Source organism: Ictidomys tridecemlineatus, unplaced genomic scaffold, assembly GCF_052094955.1.
Source record: "Ictidomys tridecemlineatus isolate mIctTri1 unplaced genomic scaffold, mIctTri1.hap1 Scaffold_57, whole genome shotgun sequence".
NCBI lineage: Eukaryota > Metazoa > Chordata > Mammalia > Rodentia > Sciuridae > Ictidomys > Ictidomys tridecemlineatus.
Genome location: NW_027523832.1, coordinates 138,240 through 164,800, shown reverse-complemented (window position 1 = coordinate 164,800; position 26,561 = coordinate 138,240).

Sequence of the window (26,561 nt, the reverse complement as noted above, 5' to 3'; positions counted from 1 at the left end):
AGTTAAGATGGTGTCTGGCACTTTGCCAAGAGGAGTGGTTTGAGAAGTAAGGCCATCGAGGCATGAAGATGATAGAGATGCCTTAATGACTGACTGCTGTGTCTAGATTATGTCAATTAAGTTAAGCTGTGTGTAATCATTAAGATGATGATTCCTTATTGGTTGGCTGCTGTACCTAGTTTATGTTAATTAAGAACAAGCTGTGTATTCAGTTATGTATATATACCCCTACTGTCCTACAATAACCGGCTCCCACTCCTGCTGTATCAACCTTTACAAGTTGCTCGTCACCCTGGTTAGTTTGCTGCAGCCAGACTGTGACAGAGCCCTCCTTGAATTCCAGAAATTCCAGAAAATTTCCCACTTGGTCATGAATAATGAACAATCCTTTCACTATTCGATTGATTTCAGCTTGGTAGTGTCTTTTTGAGGATTTCAAATGTTCTTAAGAAGGACTGTCTGTACTTTCTTTCCTTGTGATGTCTTTGGCTTAGCCTCAGGGTAATTCTGGTCTCATAAAATGATTTAGGAAATGTTTTTTTTTTTTTCAGTTTTTTTGGAAATACTTGAGAAGCATTGGTATTAATTCTTTATTTAAATGTTTGATAAAATTCACCAGTGACATCATCTAGTTCTCAGTTTTTCTTTCACTTTTAAAAATTGTTTGTTTATTTATGATAGAATTTATTTTGCTATAATTGTACACCCCACACACACACACATTCCAAATGGTCTATAGTTTTGTTCATGTCCCCTGTTTTTATATTGGCTTTCTACTTGGTTGTTTCATCCAACATTGAAAATGGTGTCTGGGGTCTGTTGTTGTATGTCAGTGGTAGAGTGCTTGCCTAGCACGTGAGGGGCACTGGGTTCTATCCTCAGCACCACGTAAAAATAAAATAAGGTAGAGTGTCCAACTTCAACTAAAACAAAATATTTTTTTAAAAAAATAAAGGGGTCTGTACATGGTGGCACATGCCTGTATGTTGTAATTGTATGTTATAATTGTATGGAGTATACCTTATTCTAGTTAGGACCCCATTCTTATGAATGTACATGATGGTGGGATTCATTGTGGTGTATTCACATAGAAATATGTGATTATTAATTTAATCTCTCCACTAATTATAGATCTGATTATATTTTCTGTTTCTTCACAATTCAGTCCTGGTAGATTGTGTATATCTAGTCTGTCCTTTTCATCTAGGTTACCCATTTTGTTTTTTGGGTTTTTTTTGCACACAGGTGTTCATGGTACTCTCTTATAATTCTTTTATTTAGGAAAACTGATAATGATCCCCTGATTTAATTTTCAATTTTATTTATTTGGTCTTTTCTCTCCCTTTTTTTCTTAGTCAATATAGCTAATAGTTTGTCAGTTTTGTTGACTTTTTTCAAAGAACCAGCTCTTGCTTTCACCGTAAATTTACTTTACTTTTCTTATTCTCTATTCTATTTATCTCTTCTCTAATGTTTACTATTTCCTTCCTTGATTTGAGATACTCTTTTTAAAATGTATTTGCAGCTAAAAATTTACCTCAACACTGTTTTCACTGTATCACATAAGTTTTGGTATACAGTATTTTCACTATCAATTGTCTCAAGATTTTTTTTCTACTTTTCCTGTGATTTATTATACATATATTTATGTATTTATTTATATATATTTTTACATATATATTTTATTTTACATATTTATTTATTATATAAGAATATATACATTTATATTACATATATATGTAATATATGTATATATATATTTTTTCTTTTTTTTTCCAAATGGCCTATATTGTTGTTCATGTCCCTGTTTCCATATTGGCTTTCTACTTGGCTGTTTCATCCAATATTGAAAATGGGGTCTGGGGTTGTATCTCAGCAGTAGAGCACTTGCCTAGCACATGAGGGGCCCTGGGTACTATTCTCAGCACCACATAAAAAATAAAATAAGGTATAGTGTCCAACTACAACTAAAACAAAATATTTTTAAAAAATAAAGGGGCCTGGTCATGGTGGAACATGCCTGTAAACTCAGCAACTAAGGAGGCTGAGACAGGAGGATCACAAGTTCAAGGCAAGCCACAGCAACTTAGCTGGCTCTAAGCAACTTAGTGAGACCCTGTATCAAAATAAAATGAAATAAAAAATAAAAAGTGCTTTGGATGTTGCTCAGTGGTTAAGCACCCCTGGGTGTAATCCCTGGTATTAAAATAAGTGGGGGTACTGGTCCATCTTACTATTGTAAAGCCATCTCTTTTCATTACAATTCTGTCCTTTTTGCTTCATGTAATCTGGAGTTCTGATATTTGGTGCTTATGTATTTATAACTATTACACTTATTTTTTCAGTAGGCCCTCCTGTTAATATTTCATGTCCTTTTTTGTTTCATAGCAGTTTTAAACTTAATGTCTATTTACCTAATACCATTATAGCCACCGTACCCTTTTGGCTACTGTTGGCATGAACTATATTTCCATCCTTACCCTTTCAACCCATGAGTGTCCTTACACCTAAAGTCAGTCTCTTGTGAACAGTATAGAGTTGGATCCTGTTTTAAAAGTCTTTTCCTTCATCCTGTGCCTTTTGATTACTGAGTTTTAATTCATTTACATTTAAAGTGAACTGATAGGGGTAGATTCACGCTTGCCATTTTGCTGTTTTTCTGTGTGTCTTGTAGATTTTTATTGCTTATTTCTTCCTCAAAATGGCCTCAAACTTTTGATCCTTCTGCCTCAGAGTCCCAAGTTAGCTGAGATTTACATCTTTTTGCATATATGTATGTGTCATGAAACCTGCTATTTATAGTTAATTTTTTGTTTGTTTTGTTTTCTGTACTGGAGATTGACCCAGTAGTGCTTAACTACTGAGCCACATCTCCAGCCCTTTCTATTATTATTTTTTTAATTTTTAGATAGTGCCTCACTAAGTTACTGAGGCTGTCCTTGAACTTGCCATTCTTCTGCCCCAGCCTCTTGAGTACCTGGGATTACAGGCATGTACCACCACATTCATTTTACTTTCATTCTTTGAATGTGCTTTTCTTTAGCTCTTTAAACATATTTAAAAGAGCCACTTTAAAGTCTTTGTCTAGTACTTTGATGCTTGTGTTTCTTAAAAATTTATAATGCTGTATTTTGTTGCTTTAGCTGAGCCATGTTTTCCTGTTTCTTTGAATGTCTAGCAGTTTGTTGTTGTTTGATTATAATGTGACTCAATATGAAAGTTGAAAAACTGGGCATTTGAAAAAACTGCAAACCCTCTCAATCTTCATATGCTGGATCTGGGCAAAGAAAGACCTTTTTCAACTAGCAGGTCATGTTGTGAGACTGATGTCAGCCCTTCATGAAGGCTGAAGTATCCTCAGGCCTTTTCTTGGCACAAAACTTGCAGGGGATCTGTACATGCTTTTCAAATCCCCCAAATATGTTTCTCCTTTTAGATGTTTTAATTTCCCAAAGAGTCTCACCCTTCCCTGCTTCTTCTTGGGGCCTTGTGTGTTCTACTCTACTCATAATTTCTTCCCCCAGGCTTATCCAGATTTGTAGCCCCCTGGCAGTTTTCTAGCTATGCCTGCCATTACTTTCCCTGGCTTTTTCTAGCCTGGGCTGTGAATGAGGCTACTCTTCCCCATCTGGGATCCAAGTTCAGTGACACAGAGGCCAATCTCCCAGGCAGATTAGAACACTACTCCGCTCCTTCAGATATTAGGGCAGAAAGTGTAAACTGGATTCTACACCCTCTAGATTACAGACTGCACCATGACATGCTGGGAAGGGGGTAGGTAAAATCCTCAAGTAAAAACCTCACAGAAATTCTTTTAATTTGAATGTGTTTTTTTTCTTGATTCAGTATTCAGTTGTTGCTGTAGACCTTTGATTTTTTCAAGAGCTCCTGTAACATTTTGACCAATTTAAAAAATGTTCCCATGTGAAATGAGACCTTGGGTCCTCCTAGTCCACCATCTTTTGACATCACCCCAATTCCACTTTCTATTTAATATCCCCTAGGTGTGAAAGCAGACCACACTATCACTGAGTGCTGCATCCCCCACACATACCTAAATTTATTGCTCAGTCTGTCCTTCTTGCCTTTGCCTTTTTACACACCTGCTTTCCCAAGAAAGCCATGTGCCATTGAAATATGATGGCCACAGTTTTTGTGTCTGTCCAGAGGGATAGTGACTACTAATGTTCTCCATGAAAACAGCTCTTTCTGGTACTCAGATGTCACTGTCAAACTTCCTTGCACCAAAGCTGCCAATTCTGTCTTATCCTCTGTTACGATTTAGATACAAGGTATCCTCTGAACAGTTGGGCCAGCAAAATAAGTACCGAGGGCTTTGAGTATTCTTTGAGAAAAATTTCCTTTTTTCCAAAGTTTTGGCTCTCCTGACGCCAATGTGTGAATTCAAATATTTGGGGCAAAGCTGTACTCTGATGATCCAATTACCTTTCTCCTTTAAAATTACAAATTTTTTGTACAAAATACTTATTTTACCTGAACACCCTAAGTCTGTTGTCATTCATTGAATGAATTTAAATTGTCTTTGAAAAACACTTTTTTAAAGTTTTCAGTGAACAAAATCATCCTTTGATATTTAGGTGAAAAAGCAGTAAAAATTCTTTTGAAAGTTTGAATACTTCTCAGGAAAAAAATAACTTTTCTAAATTATTATAAACTGCTCTTACTAGAGAGAAGTCAGTAATGTAATAGAAAATAATTTGATTTTTATTGCTGTTATCATTTTGTTGTTGTTGTTGTACTTTCTTTCTTTTTTTTTTTTGGTTCTGTTTCTAGCACAACAATGTAAGGCCTCTCACTAGACCCCAGATATGTACGGCTTGTTGTATAAGAAAACAAATTTTTAAAAAACTCAAACTAATGTTTCATGTGAGTGTGTATACTCTTAAAATATATTTTTTAGGGTTTTCAATTGAAAACAATTTTAGAGTAATGACAACCAATATAAATGTATATGCATCCCATATAGCTTTATTTTCCAAGTGAGTAGTTTGTTAGAAGTAAATATAGAGAATGAATTGAGAAATCTTCTCTTTGAAAGAAATCAAGGAAGGATGGAGAGTGAGAGATAAGAAGAAAATAACCAATGAAATAAGGAAGAAATAAAGTAGAGGAGAGAGAAAGTAAGGAAGACATTTGACAAATGTTTTTTTTCTCATTTGGGAATGAAGACAGGTTAAAGCACCTTCTTCCTGAGAGAGCCAGTTTTTCTTCCAATTACCCCTTTTCATTGTAGTCCATCTTCTCATTCTATCACCCTCATCATATTAAATATTTAGCAAATTTACATTGTCATTATGAACCAATCTGAGCTTGAAAATGATTTCTTCAGCTACTTTACAGTTAAGCTTAGCCATGAGTAAGTAGTTTATGAACTGTAAAAAAATAAACTGTAGATTACAATCATGCAAGATTTTCTCTTTCACATTCTAGGAACCAAAATGAGAACCTCTTTTCTGTTAACATTGTCTGAGAAATGTAAAAGAAGATGTTTTAATTTCCGAAAGAAGATTCTGAGTAGTGCTGGTCATGTCCAATTATACTAAATATTGTTGGTAGCATAATGGAACTTAATCTTGACAGAAATGACTCACAGACCCTGTTACCTGTTTCTAATAGGTTAGTAACTACCATAGCTAAGAAATTCAAGATCTACAAGAGAAGGGTTAAGTTATAAAAAAATATGAAGAAAGAATATGGAGCTCTCAGTATCATCAAATGCCTAGTATATATCTGATCAATAAGACTCTGTTTCTTAGTAATATCCCCCACAATTTATGTTCCCCTTAATGTGTATCACCTCTTTACTTGAACTATCTTCATTTATTTCAACCAGAGATTTGTTGGGTAAGAAGAAGAAAGTGATCTTATTTTATAGGTAGTATGTTGGAAGTGAGGTGAACATAAAAAAATCTCAGATAATTTTCTCATGAATATGAGTGTAGTAAAATAAGTTTAAAACATCTTTTCCTTAATATTCAAAGAATTAGTACCTATGGAGCAGAGTGATAAATAATCATTTTTATTGATGTATAAGCATCTTATAAATGGAAGGTACTTGTTTATTCACTAAGGGCTTATGTTCACTATTCTCTAAAAAAGATAATGAAAATTGTAAAACTAGATTTTTTTGACATTTTTTTAGGAAAACACCAGCAACAGTTCACAGAAAAAAATATACAAAAAAGAAAGAAAGAAATGCAAAGAAATAAAAACAAGGTTGTTGGAAATTATTAATTCTCAGTACAAATTTTATTCCTGAGGGCCAATTCTAGGCCAGGTATGTTTGAGACTAGAAAAACCACCAAGCCTTCTTTGACTGTTTTAATTAACAGAATTTATTTTAAAGAGAATTGTAGATTTACATGAAAATAAAGCACTTAGTACCATATGCTTTCCATTATTCAGAGTTTTTACTATTTTTTCTTTGTGTATTACTGAGAAACCTTTAACATAAGCAAAAAATCAAAATGTTTGCCAATAGTAATAGTATTAAATAATTATTAATAGGAATAAATAGTTTAATTATTTATTAAAACATTAATTCTACAGTTTTTTAAGCAGTGACAAAGAGTAATGTCAATTTTCTACTTGATGGAATCTTACAGAGTGGATTCACAATGCCAGAAATCCCTGTTCTTCACCACTTTAACATTTTCTTCTCCCCCAATTTCTTGGCAATGTTTAACATTTTTAATGTTTTGACTTTTCCAGAATGTCATAAATTTGGAATTGTACAAATATGACATTTCAGACAATATATCATTTCTAGCAGTATATATTTATGATGCCTCCATGTTTTTTAATGTTTGATAGAAAATTTTATTTAAAAAAAAATTTTAATAACCCTCCAGTGTATAGATGTATCACAGTGTTTACATTAATAACAGGTAAATAGCTACTGAATTCTCTCTTAACTGCTTCCTGTTCTAGTGGACATTTGTATGTGGGTTTTGTGTGAACATAACTTTCAATTCCATTGAATTAACACTGAGAAATGCAATTAGTGGGCCATATTAAGTGTACACCAAACTTTCTTCCAGAGTGGCTGTCCAATTTTGTTATCCCAACAGCAATGTATGAGAGTTCTTCTTGTTCCCCATCTTTGTCAGCTCTTTATATTGTCATGTTTGAAATTTTGTAAATTTTGATAGGTGTGTTTAATTTGTAATTTCTTAATAACATTAATATTTAGCATCTTTTTCTATGCTTTCCAAATATATACACTTTGTTTTTTGAAGGAACATATTTATTTCTTTCATTTAAATTTAAGACAATTTTATTAGGGTAGTACTAAAATACAATAAATTATACATATTTAAGTCATAATTTTTCATGTTCAATATACCTTTTTACAAGTGTAACAATGACCACAATCAAGTTATTTACATTGATAGTTTATGCAGATGATTCTTGGTGCCCTGTTGTAATTTCTATCTCTTGCTTTCTCCTCCCACCAGGAGAAAAAAAAAACAAACAAATCAAACCAAACCAAAACAAAACAGCACTGAGATTATAAATCACACAAATTAATTTTCAGTCTTAGCTGAATAGATGGTGACCTTGTAACAATCAATCATCCCTCAAACTTACTTTACTCATCTTCCAATCAGGACTCAAGATAGTGTAAAGATAAGGACAGAGTAAATAATGAATCAAGAATACTGTGTATCACAGAGAAGGCTCTTGATTTCTGATATCCAGTGTTTCAATCCATGCTTTAGTTTGGTGATTCAGAGTACATGTGGGTTACTATAACTCCATAGTTTCTTTCTTTTTATTTTATTTGGCTTTTTAGATATGCATGATAATAAATTATATTTTGGCATATTATAAATACATGGAGTTAACTCATTGTATTTAGGATTCTTTTTATGGTTCTACATAATGCAGTTACTTGGCTCATGTGTTCAAATACAAAGATAAGGAAGTTTTGTCCAATTCCATAGTTTGTTTCTGTCACCTCTACCTATAATTGTATAGACTTCAGTGTTTTCAAGTTTTTCTTTTTTCTTATTGATGTTATTGAAGTTGATTTCTCATGCCAAGCTTGGGGTGTGCAAATAGGTGGGGAAAATTGACCTTTGGCTGAAAGACTATAATAAAGAGATGATAATTATGAAATTTGATCTGAAGATTCGAAGTGCATATATAAAAAGTTTTGGTGGAGGACATTGAAAGAGTGACAAGATCAGTAGGTGGCAAATCGTGGTAAGTCAAGAAAGGTGGTGATTGATAATTAGGCAATTCAGGGACTATATATTCTGGAACATGGGAGAAACAGAAGACAAGAAAAAGGGACCATGGAGCTACAAGGCCACTACTAATAGGAAAGTGAAGTCACTAAAATTTATTTTGAGTGCTCGTGGGGAGGTTGATTTTGAATTAAGTAAACTCCATGAGGGAGAGGAGGGATCAGCAAGGGATTTTAATGAGATTCAAGTTGGTGGTGGGTTTTAAAGGAACAGGAATGATCTTCTCCTGTGAGAATTTCTTCCCTGAAAGAGAAGGGAGAATGGTCTCGCAAAGAGCAATGAGAAGGACATTGGATGGGGAGAAGTATGCAGTTTTTGTAGTCTAGGGAGAAACAGTAGCCATCACTCCTGGGGTGAAAAAGAGATGAGTCCTCAAAGGAGAATCATGTAGGTCTCAATATTGGAGAAAGAAGCTCATGAGCTTTGATGAAAACAGTGCAGGAGCAGCAGGGTTAGGCTGTAATGGAGACAGGGCAAAAGAAGAGGATGTGTGGAGACTTGTGAGCTGATAATCTGAGAAAGAAGGAATGAATTGGAACTCTAGGGCTCCTTAAAGATGATAAGTAAGCTTAGTGTCAAAAATTTCCAGCCAGGGAGTGGTGGGAGTTTTGTCAAGAGCATAAAGATTTCCAGATTTTCCTTCCTGCATGTGATGATGTCTCTCCAGGAATTCCAAGGTATCTGCAAGACTCTTCTAACTCCTAGAATGTGAGTAGTGCCACATCTTAAATTATACAAGATATTTTTACCTAGAAACTCATATCCTTTCTTTATAAGAATGATCATCTATGGAACTGGGGATTTCCTCTCTTACCAGTGTGTTATTGCAGCACCTTTATGTATCACACTGTGCAGACCATCTGAGCATCAATAATGTATCAGGCAGCACACTGGTGCTTTAAATGAGGGAGTAGAAGGGAGTTCATAAATTGATAGAGTCCTTGTTTAAAGGTTTTTATTGTCTAGAGGGGTAGGGAAACATACCAACAAATACCTATAAGGAAAATAGAAGCCTGTGATTGGTACTATGATTGCAATAAATGGCAGGTCAGTGATGGGTTTTAAGGCAATAAGAATGGTCTATTCACAGACAGTACTGAGGAGCTGGGGGTTTTGGAGATGGAGGAAAGGGAGAAGAATAGAGAAGCTGGGGTTAGTTTTCTGCCAACATAGTAGATAGAATATCCTATCAAGGAGACACATTTTGCACATTTTAGCCAATGGATTAACATAATTTTACAGTCACCTGTGAAGAATTGGATTTCTGGGAAGTTATATGCCACTTAGCACACAGTTTATACATAGTATATCCTTAAAAATTGATTTATAAATGGATAGATGGACAAATAATAAATTCTTCTATAAAATACTTATATCTTCAAGATTATTAACTGGATTGATTATATTGCAGAAATTTTTATTGAAGTTAAAATTTAAGTACAAAAAGGAACAATTAAACTTCACTACTTTTGATTCCAGAAGGAAGTACAGAGGAGAGGAGAACATGTCTTTCTCCCATTAGACATAATAATGTAGAGACTCAAAAAATTTAGTTCTCTTTCTTTAATTTTTTTTACAGTAGTGAAGAGGAGCTCCCCTTGGTCTACAGAGTGTCAGATCACATTCAAGTATTTGTTCTAAGTATTTTGGTTTATCTTTTCAATTCCCTTTATGCTACCCGTTGTTTTTAAAGTATTTGTGTGTGTGTGTGTGTGTGTGTGTGTGTGTGTGTGCGCGCGCGCGCGTGAGCAATGAGTCTATTCTTGATCTCTCAGGTTACATCTATAAACAGATTGACAATACCAAAACAATCTACACCTTCATTGAGTTTGTATTCAGTCTGGGTAGACAAGGGGAAACAGACAAAAAATAAAATACAGGAGTGTGATAGAGAAGAGTATATATATATATCTATCTCCAGAGTTGGTTATAATCAGTATAATATTTTTAATTTTCCCTTGGGGTCCTTTTTTCCTTGCTCTTGTGCAGTGATTGGTAGCTGTTTGTGGAGGTCTGACCCCATCTTTTACTTTAAAATTTCTTCCATTTTCTTTGAGAATTTTCTCCTTGATATACTAAGATGTTTCAAGAATCCTTTCCTTCTATAACTTTTTAGTCATATGACTGTGCTATTCTGTGTTTCTGTGTTTACTATACTAGATTGAGAATCACAGTAAAGTTTCAAAAAAATTCATCTTTATCATTTCTATAGTTATCAACAGAAGTGACAAATATCAATTAGTGGTTAGGCAAGTGGTATGGTACAATGAAAAGAGGACGAGTTTTAATGATTTTAATGTGTTGATGTTTGTCCAGTGCTTAGAACACATAGTTCTTTATATTAAAATGCAATATGTGTCTTTAATAGAGAATGAGTGGGCAAGATGCTTATACTCAGTTAGTCTTGGCTTTCTCACTGGTAATACATGGTGGATAGCTAGTGAATGCAGTTGTCTAGAGGATTAGAGGTCCTGTGCATATTCATTCTTCATGGTGCTAGTTCCAGAAATAGCAATGTGCTGACATTGCTTGAGACCTGGTTCCATCCCAGCCTCTGTGCTAGAGGCGTGGGCCCAACGTCATCTGATCTGATCCTCACAAGGACCACTTGCTTGAACACCCACAGGGAAAGGAATCTCAGTTTGGTTTACAGTCATAAGCTAGCATGGGGTGTAGTGCTGAGAATATGTTAGGTACTGAGTGCACATTTCTATAATGAGTGGATTTAAATGCACATTTTTCAAATGAAGTAATGCAGGCTTGGTGAGATATATAAATGACCCAAAGGGATGTGTCCAATAAATGGTGGAGTAGAATTGAACCCAGGGAATCTGACCCTAAGGCTCTTAATCTCAACACTGGCAGGCTGCTATTTCTGTTGTAGGGGAGGTTCTAGAGAGAGGGTCTCCTGCCTCTATTCCTCATTTTCACAGCTCTTTCTCTATACTTTTGTCTGAGAGTGAAGGGACACTTAAATCTCATGTTGTTATTATTGTCCCTGGTTGGAAAAACATTGTCATTTCCTATCTTTCCCCACAATATCAGAAAAGGGAACACACAGCAACAAATAAAGCATATGTGTATGTTCCAGTTTATATCACATGCACATTGACACGAATATACATACATACATGCTGCACACGGGGATCTTTAGAAGATGCATCTGATTTTTATCTTTCTTTGGATCCTATTAAGCAGCCATTTGAGGCTTAGTGAAATAATTAGTGATCTGAGTTAAATATATTTCTATTAGTTTATCTAACAAGTGAGAGGAAAGCCAGTTAATCTCAGAACAAGTGTTCAAATCCCTCTAGTCTATGACAACTTATTACTCATAGGAGGTTATTTTTTTATTTTTTTCTGATTGATAGAATATTTGTTATTGTAGGTTAAGTATCTTTTTAGATACTCAAAAGTTGGAAAGAATAGAGTAAAACCTTTTAGACCTTATTGTTTTTATTTACAAAGAAGTCAACAAAGGTTTTTTAAAAAACAAGACTCCTGGAAAATTTAATCTGATTAATATATTAGTGATATGGTTTCACCTAGGCTCCTAATCTTAAGCTTAATAATATCATGTCAATGGCTTTTGAATGATGAAACCAGCCTTTGATGTATTTATTTATTGGATAACAACAAAATGAAGAAAAAGGATTTGGTAATAACAATTATTTGAATAATCAACAGCAAAAACATGATAGCAAAAGAAAAGTGTTAGTGAACTGGGAAATATGTTCTTATACCTCTTAGGTACATAATATCTTGGTTTAATTTGACTCCAATTTCCAGGTATTCTTAGGAAAATCTGTGACTAATTCAATTAAAATGGTCTCAAACTGATGTAGAACAAATTTTTTTTAGTATTTTTTAATATATTAAAATATGTCAAATGTTAATGCAAGTTTTAATTTTTTGTGGTGCTGGGGATTGAACCAAGAGCCTTGTGCCTGTGAAAAAAGCACTCTACCAACTAAGCTATATTCCAACCCCCTCATGCAATTTTAACAAAAATTTATAAATTGAAATTGCAGCATTTTTTGATATTGGTTATCAAACCCAGAAGTGCTTACCCTATATTCCCAGGCCTAGGATACCAATTACTTAATTCATCAACAGCAAAAACATGATAGAAATAGAAAAGCGTTAGTGGACATGGAAATATGTTCTTTAGCTACATACTCTCTTGGTTTAATTTGACTCAGATTTCCAGGTATTCATAGGAAAATCTGTGACGAATGCAATTAAAATTGTCTCAAACTGATATGGAACAAATTTTTTTAGTATTTTTAATATATTGGAATATTAACATCACTGTTGCAGGCATTAAGCTGCTGAAATAATTGCTCCAGGAGTTTGTGGCAATGCTCTGAACATCTTGGCATGACCTTTACAGAGAAATGGATATCTGTGTTCATAAAGTACTTTTGAGTTCTCCCATAAGTCACATCTCAAACCCATGAGGTCTTCAGTCCAGTGTGTTCTAACGGAAGGGTGCTTTCATCCTTTTGTGTTCTAATGTTTGAGGGTTTCTCTGTGGTCCTGTCCTTCTTACACCTGTTTGGGTTCGACCAGTCTTACCTAGGTTGCCATAGAAAATTTGTCCTGTTTCTTGAGAACTCTTGGCTGAAAAAATGTAAATGTCACTTTTGACTTTTGAGTTTGAAAACAATTAAAATATGAGGTTGTTATGGGGAGCTGTAAATGAATCTGAACCCATTAATCAGAATAACCATATTTCTATATTAGTTTTATAATGACTATTCACTGGAGATTTAAAGAATAGTTATAAACTTAATGCTACTAGATGTGAACCAGATGTGGACTTTAATTTTTTCGTGTTTATATGCCCTACCAGAGTTTAGAAGACATGTTAAGGTCCAATCAAAATCAGTGAAATGTAAACATAATTGGGAAATATTCAGATGTTCAACTGCCTGAATTTGTAATCTCACATGCATGCATACACTTTTTTAAAAGTATCAAAAAGCCTAATAACAAAAATGTTTCAGATTTCCATTTACTAGTACTTTAAGATTCATTAATAAATAAAAAAATATAGTTTATAATGACCTTGAGGGGTATTGCATTTTAAATTCATTAAAATGTCATTCTGTGTATTTGCATTTTTAAATATCTGGGTTTTCTTACATGATTCTTGTAAAACAGATAATTGTATGTAGCACAATATGTGTAGTTCTATAGTAATTCTGTGTTAGCCATAAAACTATACACCTTATATATCTGATACTATAGAATTAACATAGTATGTAAATCTCAAATTTCCATATTCTTTCCTGCTCATATATGTTTATGTATATACATATCTACACATATTTCAAATCAGTCACTTATTGATAAAAACTGTGAGGGGCTGGAAATGTAGTTCAAGCGGTAGCACGCTGGCCTGGCATGCGTGCAGCCTGGGTTTGATCCTCAGCACCACATACAAATAAAGATGTTGTGTCCACTGAATACTAAATAATAAATATAAAACTCTGTCTCTCTTTTTTTCTCTTTCTCTTTAAGAAAAAAGAAAAAAACTGTTATCCACACCAATAAAGAGTTTTTTTCCACAGCCATGTAGCTGTTTGGCACTCAAGGAGAGACTGTAGTTTAATCTCCTAAGTTGAAAAATATGTGGCCCTAGGTCTACAGTGTGTGGAGCAGAAATCAGAAATGCTAACATTTTTGAATGACTTTCAGTTTCTCTATAACTATCCAGATTACAAATTAAGCCCCTTTTCTATAAAGACTTTTTACAGGATAGCCATAATGGTTCCATGGGGAGTCTATTTCATGTAGTGTTGGTGAAGAATTCAGTGCTAATGGAGAGTGTGTGGGGGGGGTAAGGGGTGGACAAAGGGAACAAGAGAGGAAGCCTTGCTCCTTAAGCGTCTCAAGATGAGCAGTCACCAACTTCCTTTTGTCATATTGTGAGTTTCTGCTTTCCAGATTTCCATATAACAGGAACCATTGTTAGTCCCATTTCAGGGGAAAAGATGTGATTATATGAGCATGGGGCAAGTGGGCATTTAAAAAATGCTGGTGAGAGAGTCTCCTGTGCACTCTTACTTGCAGGTTTAATTTTGAAGATCATTGTTCCTGATAAAGGCACTTTCTGTTCTTTCTCCAACCTCTAATTATAAATAAAAAACAAGTTTTTTTTCTTCAAAGATTGTGTGAGAGAATGAGTGTCCTATAAAGAGTAAATGGTATAGAAAGACCTAGTGTAAGGCACTGAAGAGGAACTTAATCTAGTCACCTTTTCTGTAGGAAAATGCTATAGACCACAGCCAATAACACAGTTTCAATACAGCTGCAGAGCAGCAGCAGCTGAATGCATGCTGGGGATCTATGCAGAGTGTCTGCAGGGTTGGGGCCTCAGTCACATCTCCACCTGGATGAAAACAGGTTGCCTGCAACATTTCCCCTCAGTTGTTTGATACCTTTGCTGATATGTGAGGCTCATGAGTTTTATTCTATTTTTTAATAGTTTTATATGGTGCTTCCCCATGATCTCATTGATTTTGTGCTCAAACGTTGGGTAGTAGAAATTAGTCCATCCATTTTTCATTAATGGCATGACTGGGACTCAAACCAAGGACTTCTAATGAACTCCCCAGCCATTATTTTTTGCACTGCTCTATAGCTTTGTAGGAAGTATGTGCATGTGCATACATTTTGAAAATGGAAATGATACAGTGTGTGTGTGTGTGTGTGTGTGTCTTTGTGTGTGTCTGTGTTGATGAACTTTGCTATGTACACTTCAGAACAACCCCAGCAATCTGCTTCATACACATGGAAGTTGCATTCTATTGAGATATTTGAGATATAAGCAAGTGGCTTCTGTTATTCTATTTATATAGAGATATGTACACATCCATATACATATGCAAACACATATGCATATGTAAAATATTTATCATATATAACTATATCTCTCTATAGCTCATCTATATATCTTTACCATCATCATTTATATATCAATCCCTATCTTCAGCTAGTGCCCTAAGTGTCCTACAGAAAATGGGCAGTGGCTATCCATCATATGTCCATAGAGCTAATTGTCTCAGAACTGACAAAAGAACCCAGCATCTGTTATTTGACACAAGTACATAGAAGGCTCCCAAAATCAACTAATTTCCAGACCTCACTTACATTTAAGTAGCAATGGCAACCCAACACAGTTACATTTGGCTCATTGAAGTGACAACAAAGTTGTTTTTATGTCCCCTGCTTCATGATGCAAGTGCTTGCTGGTTCTGCACATGCTGCCAATCTTTTCCACACAGCTGTCCTATGGTGTCATGTTCATGTTCCCTGCAGGGTGGCTGAGTCCTGGAGAGGCTGAGTGGCATAACCTAGCTCCTGGGAAGGAAGAATGCATGCTTCTAGGACAGTGTTCTGAGGTTTTCTCTTTGCATGCAGGGATTGGATGTCTTGAGGAGTCCACTGAGAGTATCTGAGCACCTGAGCTGAGCAGAGGGCTCATTCCTCAGTCAAGGCATACAGTTTACAACCTTTGCAGAGTGTGATTAGACATGTAATTGTGTACCGAAATTTGGTCTAACATTGCATATGTAATTAATTATAACATAGTTGGTTCTCTCTGGTCTCCCTTTCCTATAAATCAAATTACTCAGGGACTCTTATATGACACTAAAATCTTTTTTAAAGTACATGTGACATTTTGAAAGATAAAACAAAATGCAATTTATAGCATTTCAACTTCAAATGCATAGCTTTCTGCTGTTATCAGAAAGCAATGGGGCCATGATCTTTCAGGAAACAGTCTCAGAAAGCTTTTCAAAACATAAACTTCTCTTTTCAGTAGTGTTTCATGTTCAGTAGTGACCATCAAAACCAAAATAGCCGAAACCATGTACTTCTTTGTTGGAACTCACAAAGAGTTATTTATTTATCTATTTCTTTATTTGTATTAAGTACCAACCACTGTGTGCCAGGCCCTATTTCGGGTAGTTCATAAGTAGCTGTAGATGTCATTCTTGATGTTATGCATCAAGATATTGTTTCCTTAAAATTCATGTGTTAAAGTCCAAACCTAGATATAAATTTATCTGGGATGTGGGTAGATGCAGATGTCATCAGTTGAGATGAGGCTAGAGTGGACTATTTATCAAATATGACTGTTTTTTTACAAAAGGAAAATTTGGACACAGAGACTCCCACAAGATGAATACCATGTGAAGACAGAGGCAGAAATAAGAATAGTGATTCTACAAGTCACGAAATATCAAATATTGGCAGCAAGCCACCAGAAGTTAGGAGAAGGTATAGATCAGAATTTCCCTCTAAAATAAATGTGTAATACAAGAAAGCACATAGTGAGGTCATAGATGATAGTGGTTAATCATGTGGAATTTTTTTTCACTCATAAAACAGAAACAACAATCAGTTGAGTAGTAACAGAATGTTAATTAGAACATGATAAAAGTTCATTTTAACAATAAGAAATATATACAATAAAAAGTTAAAAATTGGTATTAGATATCTTTCCAAAAAGAGATAAATAGACAGATATGGTAAGTCATGCTTGTAATACCAGACTGGGGGCTGAGACAGGAGGATTTTCAAATGGAGGCCATCCCAATCAACTTAAGAAAAAAAAAAACCTTTTTAACTATTAAAAAATCAAAAGAACTAGGGATGTATTTCAGTGGTAAAAGAAACTCTGGGTTTCACCTGTGTTTCAAAACTACAAAACAGAGAGAGAAACAGAGAGAGAGAAAGAAAGATAAAGAGTGAGTTAGAGACAGAGAGAGAGAGAAAGAGAGACATAAAGAGACACAGGGAGAGAGAGAAGAAATGAGAGAGAGAGAGAGAGAGAGAGAGAGAGAGAGAGAGAGAGAGAGAACCAAGATTAAAAATGCACTTTTGTACATAGTTTGTGGCAAAACAGTGAAATACCTGCCATGCTTGTACAAATCTTGGGTTTGATCTCAATCAGTGAACACACACACATACACACACACACACACACACACACACAAAATGCACATTTATTTACGTAAATATATTAAATACTTGACAATGTTACAACAATTATTGATGTATAGACATAGTTTTCTTTTATATTTACCAGGAATTATAAAGCAAAAAGGAAAAACAACAACAAAAAAAGCCACAGTATATTCACATAAATGTAAGTGGATCTCATAGTGAAAACTCAGTGATTTTTTTGAAGAATAGCAGTGAAATTTTTATTTTCCTATTTTACTGGCTTGGATTTTGTATGCTTTATGCATTGTATAAATTACTTATCTATTCATTCCTGCAAAGATCATGTGAACTTAAAATTAACTTTATAAATATTTTCAGGGTGTAATTATTTATTATTTGAATATACTAAATCCCCAAAATTTAGTTCCAGAAACTATTTGAGGTGGAAAGAAATTAGTGCTCACTAGTAGTTTTTCCTTTGTTTCTTTTTCACACAGCTTTTGTCAATGACTAATCTGTTTTTTGACTTCATGAATCTACTTGTTCAGAAAGTTACATATAATATTAATTTTAAAATATATTATATTTTTTCTTCTTACTCTCACTTAGGTGATGGTTTGTAACATTTAATGCTCTCATAAAATTGCTTTCTCAATATGGCTAGGATTATATCTCAGTGGTAGAGTGCATTCCTAGCATGTGTGAGACACAAAGATAATTTTGCTGAGTAATATTCTTTTTTTTAAAGAGAGGAGAGAGAGAGAGAGAGAGAGAGAGAGAGAGAGAGAGAGAGAGAGAGAGAATTTTTGATATTTAATTTTTAGTTTTTGGCAGACACAACATCTTTTTTTGTATGTGGTGCTAAGGATTGAACCCGCGCCGCACACATGCCAGGCGAGTGCGGTACCTCTTGAGCCACATCCCCAGCCCGCTGAGTAATATTCTACTTTTGGGATTTACAGGTTTTTATTTATATACTTACCTTGCATTGATTTTACCTTTTGGTTCTTATGAATAGTTAAGCAATAAATATTCCTATATGAATTACAGTCTCAACATATTTCTAGGTACTTTAGGTAAATTTTAGAGGTAAGTGACTGTTCATCAAGAAATTCATTTTTTACCAAAAGAAAAAAAGAACACAAAGGTAACTTTACTTTTGTATCAAAGAGGCATGAATTTTTCAATCAATTCATATTTGATATATTTTTTTATTTTCTGTGTTCATTCATTTTAGGGTATTTTTTTGCAAATGTTAATAATTTTTGTTTACATAATATAAGAGAGATGCATTTGGATAGGCAAAAGGAACAAAAGAATACTGACAAAAATAAAAACATAATGGTTTATTCAAAAGCATAACAAAAACAATTTAGAACTGAGGCAGGAATTTTTAAATGTCAAGTACTATGAAATCATTTACATTTTAGGGCTTATCATTGAAAGGTTGAAAAATTTGGGGGTCTCTTGGATGTATAAATTTTTTTACTGGTTTAGTCCCTTTTGTAGAGTAATTATGAATGGTGCATTTTGGCACTGGAGTGTGAGAGCCAAACAAAAAAATTGTTTGGGCTATGGTCTCAATCAGCTTCTCAATAAGGAGAATTAACTGCCCTCTAGCCAAGGTAAAAACTGGGACAGATAGTTCTTTGGGGGAAAAAACTTTATAATCATGTCTTCACTTTCATGGAGAGGTTGTTTTTTTGTACATACGTTTTTTCAAGTCCAATTTCTTTTTTCTTTTCTTTTCTTTTTTTTTGAAGCATAACTAAAACTCCACAGCTAAATTTGATTTATAAATATGTAATTGATTTTTTAAAATTTATTATAGTTTTAACTCTTATATTCTAGTGTAAGGATACATTTCATGTTACATATTGTACACAATCTCACGTAAAATCTGATAACATTACTTGAAATATGCATTTATATCAATCTTGCTTAAGGAAGAGACTACTTATTCTCTATTTATTTTTTCTGAAAATATTGTCAAAATTAAATTTATCAGAGGTGTGGAGTTTACTTATAGACTTCTAATTTTTTCCATTGTTATTTTGTCTGATTTTATTTGTGTACATAGTATCTAAATATTTAAATAATTATTATGCTTAATGTGATAGAATATGTCAATTTCAGTAAGGTACACTATGTAGCAACAGAAAAATTTTACTTAATTTTATGAGACATGAACAAGAATAACTAATGAGAAAAATTGAAGCACAAAATTTTAAGGAAAATACGATAAAACAAAACGAAAAACAAAACAAAAACCCTTTTTTTCTTGTACCTGAAATTGAATCAAGGGGCACTGCATCACTGATCCACATCCCCATATCTTTTTATATTTATTTAGAGACAAAATTTCTCAACGTTGCTTACAACCTCACTCAGTTGCTGATGCTATTTTTGAACTTATTATTTTTCTCCTCATCCTCTTGAGCCACTATAATTTTAGGTTTGTGTAACCATGCTTGGTTAGTTTAAATATTTTATAAAGATTAAATATTGTTCACCTGCATTATTAGTAATTATTCTCACTTATTAACGTGTTAGTAATCAGGATACATTAGGATTACATCAGGTTGCTCTTTGAATTGATTTTTATTTAAATTATTATTTGTTTTCCATTCATTTATATTCTTTTTTTCCACTATAACTCATATTTGGATTTCTCTCTATTAGATATTTAGAGTAATTCTTGAAATTAAATGTAACATGGTGCTTTATCAATGCATATATATCATAATCATGGAAAGTATTTTCTATTTATGTCTATTAGAAATCTTTTTGTATTGACACAAATTCCATGTAGCTTCATGATCCTATATAGAAAAGCCCATATAACCATCTCATCAGAGATTTTTAATGTATTCTTTGGTATCTTGTTTAAAAGTGCTTTGTACACAAGTGAGAGTACACTATTATGAGTTTTCGAGTTTTCGTTTTTAGGACTTTTGGGATGCAGATGAAGTATTTTCTTTCTAGCATTTTCATAGAATATTTTATCATCATTCCTCTGGAATGCATTGTAGTATTTCCATATTCTCACATGGCAAGAAATTTTAAATGTATTGTTGATTAAGTGTTTTCTAAATTGAGACATCTGCCATTATTAAAAATTATCCCAAGTCCTTTCTAAAAGCTTCAGAAGTACACTCTTGAGTATTATATTTCCACTGGTGATATAAACAAGATGGACACAGATCCTGCTTTTTTGGTATGTTTTTATTCAAAACCTCAGAGAGTAAAAAAATTTTCATGCAGTATGTGGTCTAGTGGAAATATTTGGAATTTGGAATCATGAACAATTGATTCTGAATTCTACCTTGTCTGTTTAATAGCTGTGGATATTTGAACATATTTCTTTTTTTCAAACCATTATTTATGTTTCTTGTATAAAATAAGATAGAATGATATAGAGTCCATGATAACATCAATTCTTTCTTCTTTTCTGTATTTATAAACAAGAAATTGCATTTTTATCTTTACCTATTAAAATGCAGAATCAGTTTCCAAGTCCTTATATCTAATATTTTTTTTTCTTCTTTGGAGATTTGAGTACCAGGGAATAAAGTCAGTAGCACTTTGCTACTGAGCCACATCCCCAGACCTATTTTGTCTTTCATTATAGACAAGGTCTCACTGAGTTTCTTAATTCCTCAACACTGGTGAGGCTCATTTTTAACAATCTTTCTGCTTAAGACTCCTGAGCCACTTGGAGTAAAGTCATGCACTGTGCCTGGCATTTTTAAAATTTGTTGTGGCTCATATGAAACTGTAAAGATGAAAGTGAATGCTATGGTACCTACAATCAAAAGGTCTGGATTTCTTTTGATTTCGCTTTTCAAACCCTTCTATGTCCAAAATAACAAGCCCACATTACAGAATGAGTCATCGAAGCAGAGAAATCAAGGTGCCCCTGGTGAGGATGATAGCTAACCCTCTAAAGTTCAGCAGTCATCAGCTAAAACTATTTATGGCAGAAAAACCCAGATATGCCCAGCATAAATTCCTAAAGCAGCCCAATCATGATCTAATAAGATGTAGAATGACTCATCCACAAATTATAATTGGAAATCAGGATTCTGTCACATATTTTTATAAAATTCTGTGAGAAACAGCAGTTGCCTTATTGGTACTGTTTTTCTTTTTTTTCCCCCTAAGTTAATTATGGATATTTATTGAGATGCTATCGACTTATGGAGACATGTATATATTAGATTAACTAAAACTGTCACAGTACTTCATATCAAGTGAGGAAACAATATCACAGCCTAGGAATTCGGTCAAAGGCTAAGTTTTAAAATAATAGGTTTGTCTTTCATATATTTAAGGTTTAGAATCAAAGCTATGAAAAGATATACTGAAATGAGATCTCAAACTTTTGAGGTTCTTTCTTCCCTTTTCTGCTGTCTTACATCTGAAATTGGAATAAATCTCTTTCTAGCAACTGATAGAAAAAATATTATTACTTTTTGGACCCTGTCTTTTTTGATATTCCTTCTCTTTCTCAGGGAAGTGCCACTCTTGCTGTTTGGTTTTGTTGAAAAGCATTGATTAAAAAGTGTATTGCACACCTCTTATATGGGATGCAGGTATCCAGACTCTTTGATTCCCAAAGATGAGAGGAGCCACAGCTCTCAAAATGAAATGTGACCACTATTGACTAAGATGTGCTGGTGGCTTAAAATAAAAGAAGTTGTGAGGATGTACTTCTCAATATTTATATATTCTTCATCAGAAATTTTATATTTGTCACATAATAATAGTACTTTTGATATATTCAGTTTTGTGATATAACGAATTTCAACTATGTCTTTTATTTTTTTATTGTATGTACTAAAAAAGTTAAAACTACCCTTGTGGCTAACATATTATTTTTATTGGACATTAGGGAAAGCTTCCTTGTTGAGAGCTCAAACTGCCTTTTCAGAAAAATAGATCAGAAAAATTAAATGGAAAAACAAAAAATGCCCATTGTATGGTTTCAAATAATGAACAATATGTATGCATGTAATTCACACAGTGATATTATTCTATATAAAAGGCTAAATTTAATAATGATCCTACTGCCAGGCTAGACTCCAACACTTTAGGAAAAACTTGCCTTTAAAAAAAGCTGTTTTGTACTCAATTGTCATCACCTAAAAAAAAGTAGAGTAAATGCACCCAAGAACCTGCCTGTCTTTACTAATTATGGCCTCATTCATTCCTGAAGTTGATGCCATCTACTATCATTTGGATAGAAGGCTAAGTGGATACAGACTATGAGGGCAGCAGTTTCCAATCAGGTGCTCGTGGTTGATAATTGTTCAATATAACCTATGATCAGTACAAAAGGTATGGCTTAAACTATCTGATCGAGTTTTTATTTCTGGAGCTTGCTGTTCTTTCAGATCTATTTCTAGGCTTCCTTCTCAATGCTTAGTTAACTCAGGTTCTGCTTTCACCCAGATGATGAAAAATCTATAGGGAGAATGCAAAGCACCCTGAAAGCCAGACAATAGTCACTGTGCATGGTTTTGAGACTGTATCTGTACCCTAGAAAGGAAGACCACTTAAAATAATCTCAAACAGCAATTGCTATGGCTGGGAGTTGTTTTGGTAGATGTGAACAGCTGAGCAAAGTCTCCAGGACATGCAAATTAAATCCTTCAATGAAAAAGTTCATTCTCAAGTTTACTCTGGCCAATTTAGTGGGAAATACAGAAGCAGCTGTAAATCCAGACATTCTGTTTTATCCAATCCTGGCATCTTCAGGTATGGCATGAAGCATATGTGTACATGTGTACAGCCTGGCATCTCAGACTTTGTGGTACTAATTGGCATGATCATCAGGAGATAATTAAAAATCCAGATGTAATTTTTTTTCTCTGCATTAAAGTGTTGCTGGCATATAGGTAACTGAGGTTTTTTTTTTTTTTTTTCCTCCTGAGCTTTCTATATTTCTGGGAAGCAGGACCTTAAATTCAGAGTTCTGGACATTTTCTTTAGTGTTATCTTTTTAAGGGCTTACAATCTAATCCTCTATTTTTATTTTTCTGTTCACATTCTCAATGACAACTTTATTACGCCAAAACATAATAAACTGTTTCTCATATTTCAAATAGAAACATTATTACATAACTATTATTTTGTAACACTAGATGGCACTATTTATATAATATTCATTTTAATTTTTAGTTATAGGTGAACACAATATCTTTATTTTACTTTTATGTGGTGCTGAAGATCAAACCCTGTGCCTCACATGCACTAGATGAGCACACTACCTCTGAACCATAACCCAAGTCTTAGGTGGCACTGTATGTGTGATTTTTATCATCTGATTTGTGAGAATTTAATATGAGAAGAGGAGAGAGAGAGAGAGAGAGAGAGAGAGAGAGAGAGAGAGAGAGAGAGAGAGAGAGAGAATGACTTGATAATTTGTTATAATATTCTCATTTTTTTCTCTCTTTTTCTTCCATAGAAAAAGATCTTTTACTGGAATATATTTAAGCAGGTATTCCCCATTGGAAACTTCACAGGATGTTAGGTCCTCATGTCACATACTTTCTCCTGGATCACTGGTTTCTGAGATATCCACAGCTATCATGTCTATATAGTTTTGGAGTGTATAGCCCATTTGAATCTCTGTGTCCTCTCTTCCCAAGAGAAAGTAGTCTAAAATATAACGTGAAGATTATCTGGGGAGTAGTTGGATGCCCTGAACTGAAAACAATCTCCTGAGACACCATGAATTTAAGTCATTATTTTTTTCTTTGACTATTGGCAATACTGCTGCATGATAATGGGAATGCAGTCATTTCTTTGACTTACTCATGTTAACTCCTTGAATATATGACCAGAATTAATTTAACCATGTTACATGTTAGTTCTGTTTTAAATAGTTCAAGGAGTTTACATTAATTTCACAGATGACTTTCCTAAACTTACATTTTTCACTAACAGTGTGCAAGGTTTTCCTTTTTCTCAAACCCATGGTTTCTTGACTCTAATAAGTTGTTAGCACTTATTAGATTATTGACAAAACTATTATCTCTCTTTTTGGGGGTAGGAACTGGGAATTGAACTCAGAGGCACTCAACCACTGAGCCACATCCCCAGTGCTATTTTGTATTTTATTTAGAGACAAAGTCTCACAGAGTTGCTTAATGCCTCACTTTTTCTAAGGCTCAAGGTTCTCAAGGTTCTCCCGCCCCAACTTTCCAAGCTGCTGGGATTATAGGCATGTTGCAACCATGCCTGGTGACAAAAGCCACTCTTAGACCTGTGCTCAGTATACAAGTGTCCACTTTTTGACTTGTGCATAAAATCTGTCATGGAAGATTAAAGAGTCCATTCTGTCAAGTAGCCACAGAGAGAATGTGTGAAAATCATTTTGGGGAATTAAAAAATATATGTTCTTTCAAACCTTTTCTAGGAACTACTGCTTGGAATTTTAGCAGCCCATTGAGATGCTTGCAAATTAATAGAAAACCAACAGTTTGTGTTCTGGGGGAAATTTTTCTAAGATCAGAAATCTTTATTCCCAGAACTTCAGCATTTGTAATGACTTTCTATTTGGGGTGCTCCTGCCTAAGCCTCCTATCTTTCTTTGGAAGAGTGTTTATTTTTTCTTTCTTTTAAAATATATTTGAAGTAATTAGTTTCTTCCATTGAATGGAAGATGTTAAGTGATTATAACAGTAAATGAAGAAAAATTTTCCTGCTAGGACAAAATTGGCTGTCATGGAATTTTTAGAAGGGCAAGTAGGAGACTGGAACTCTTTTTGTGCTGAATACCCATAAATGCATAAACCAAATTATTTGTGATTTAACTTCTCTGTCCTTATTCCAGGGTTTTTAAGACCATGGATGACCTTGCAGGCTCATGGATAACTGTCAAATTTTTTGTATTGTTAGCACTTATGAATGTGAAAATCCTTTTTCAGCATGAGCAAAATTAAGATCTAAAGCAGAGAAAAGTATTTAAAAGTATTTAAATATATATATTACCATATATATATATATATATATATATATATATATATATATATATATATATATATATCAATCTTCCCCTTCTCAGGGTGACACTGGCTGTTGGTAATTATTTTCCAATTACATAGCACATTGCCTAAGGCTGGACTGATACCCAAGTCTACCATAGCTTTTTCAAATTATCAGTGGCAGATATTTTCACAGTTTTACAATTTATATAAATCTCTCAACTAATTTTTTTTTACCTTTGAGGAACTTTAAACAATATTTGCATTTAATGTATCCATGAATGGAGAATCAGAAACTCTTATTCATTTATGTTCCAAACATTGACCTCACTTAAGATATGCGTTCTATATTTGGGCTGAAATTTTAACCCAGTGCTTTGCAGGTTGTATACACAAACTATTCCAGTGAATTCTGTCCCCTAGTTGATCATTCTTTAGATTTGACCAGGTCAACCATTCACATGTGATGTTTTTCTTGAGGTGTTTAAATTTATTTTGGTCTTTCAATTGCTATTAGATATACATAAAGTTTTACATACTTATACATTAAACTATGGACTTTGGTTTGTATTATGATTCCTTGTTTTTTATTATTGTAAAATAAGTTTTTTTCTTTAAATTTAAAATTTTGAGGCTGATTTTATGTATAACTTTCCAGATGAATTTTAAAATTTTTGCTCTGGCCACTTCCTCCATTAAAAGTAAAATATGTTACCCTTTAAATGAGGTGATATTGTAGATTTAGAGGAAATTTTACATCTTGGTAATGATGACTGCTATCATCTAAACAATGATGTGTATGGTCAAGTCTTTTAGGTTCTTTTTTCAATTTTTATTGTATCAAAGTACCTATTTTTAAATATGCATGCATGCAAAAATATCACATGTATGTTACATCTACATAAAATTATGTGATGACTTACGTATTTGTCAAGCTGGATGTATTATGATAAAAATGCATCTGAAAATTATTTTTCTCACCCTAATCTCTTTGTCTTTCACAATCTATCCTCCTTATATCTTTCTCAATGTAATTTGCCTTCTCTGCATGTCCTTAATTTTATCTGTTTTAACAAATACTGCCATTTCTTCATGTTATTACATTTCAGATATGCAGTAATTTTTATAAGCATATGTGTCTGCTGGAAAATGAAGGTGTGTTTTCAATAGCCAGTTTCTTTATAGAATCAACAACTTTTACTCTGTTTTGTTCTTGAGAATTTATTTGCTTCATGAAAATACTGATATTTTTATTTCTCACGCATATAATTTTATTTGCAATTTTCAAATTTCTAAAGCTATTGAGATATTTTATCAGTATTAAATACTTATGTTT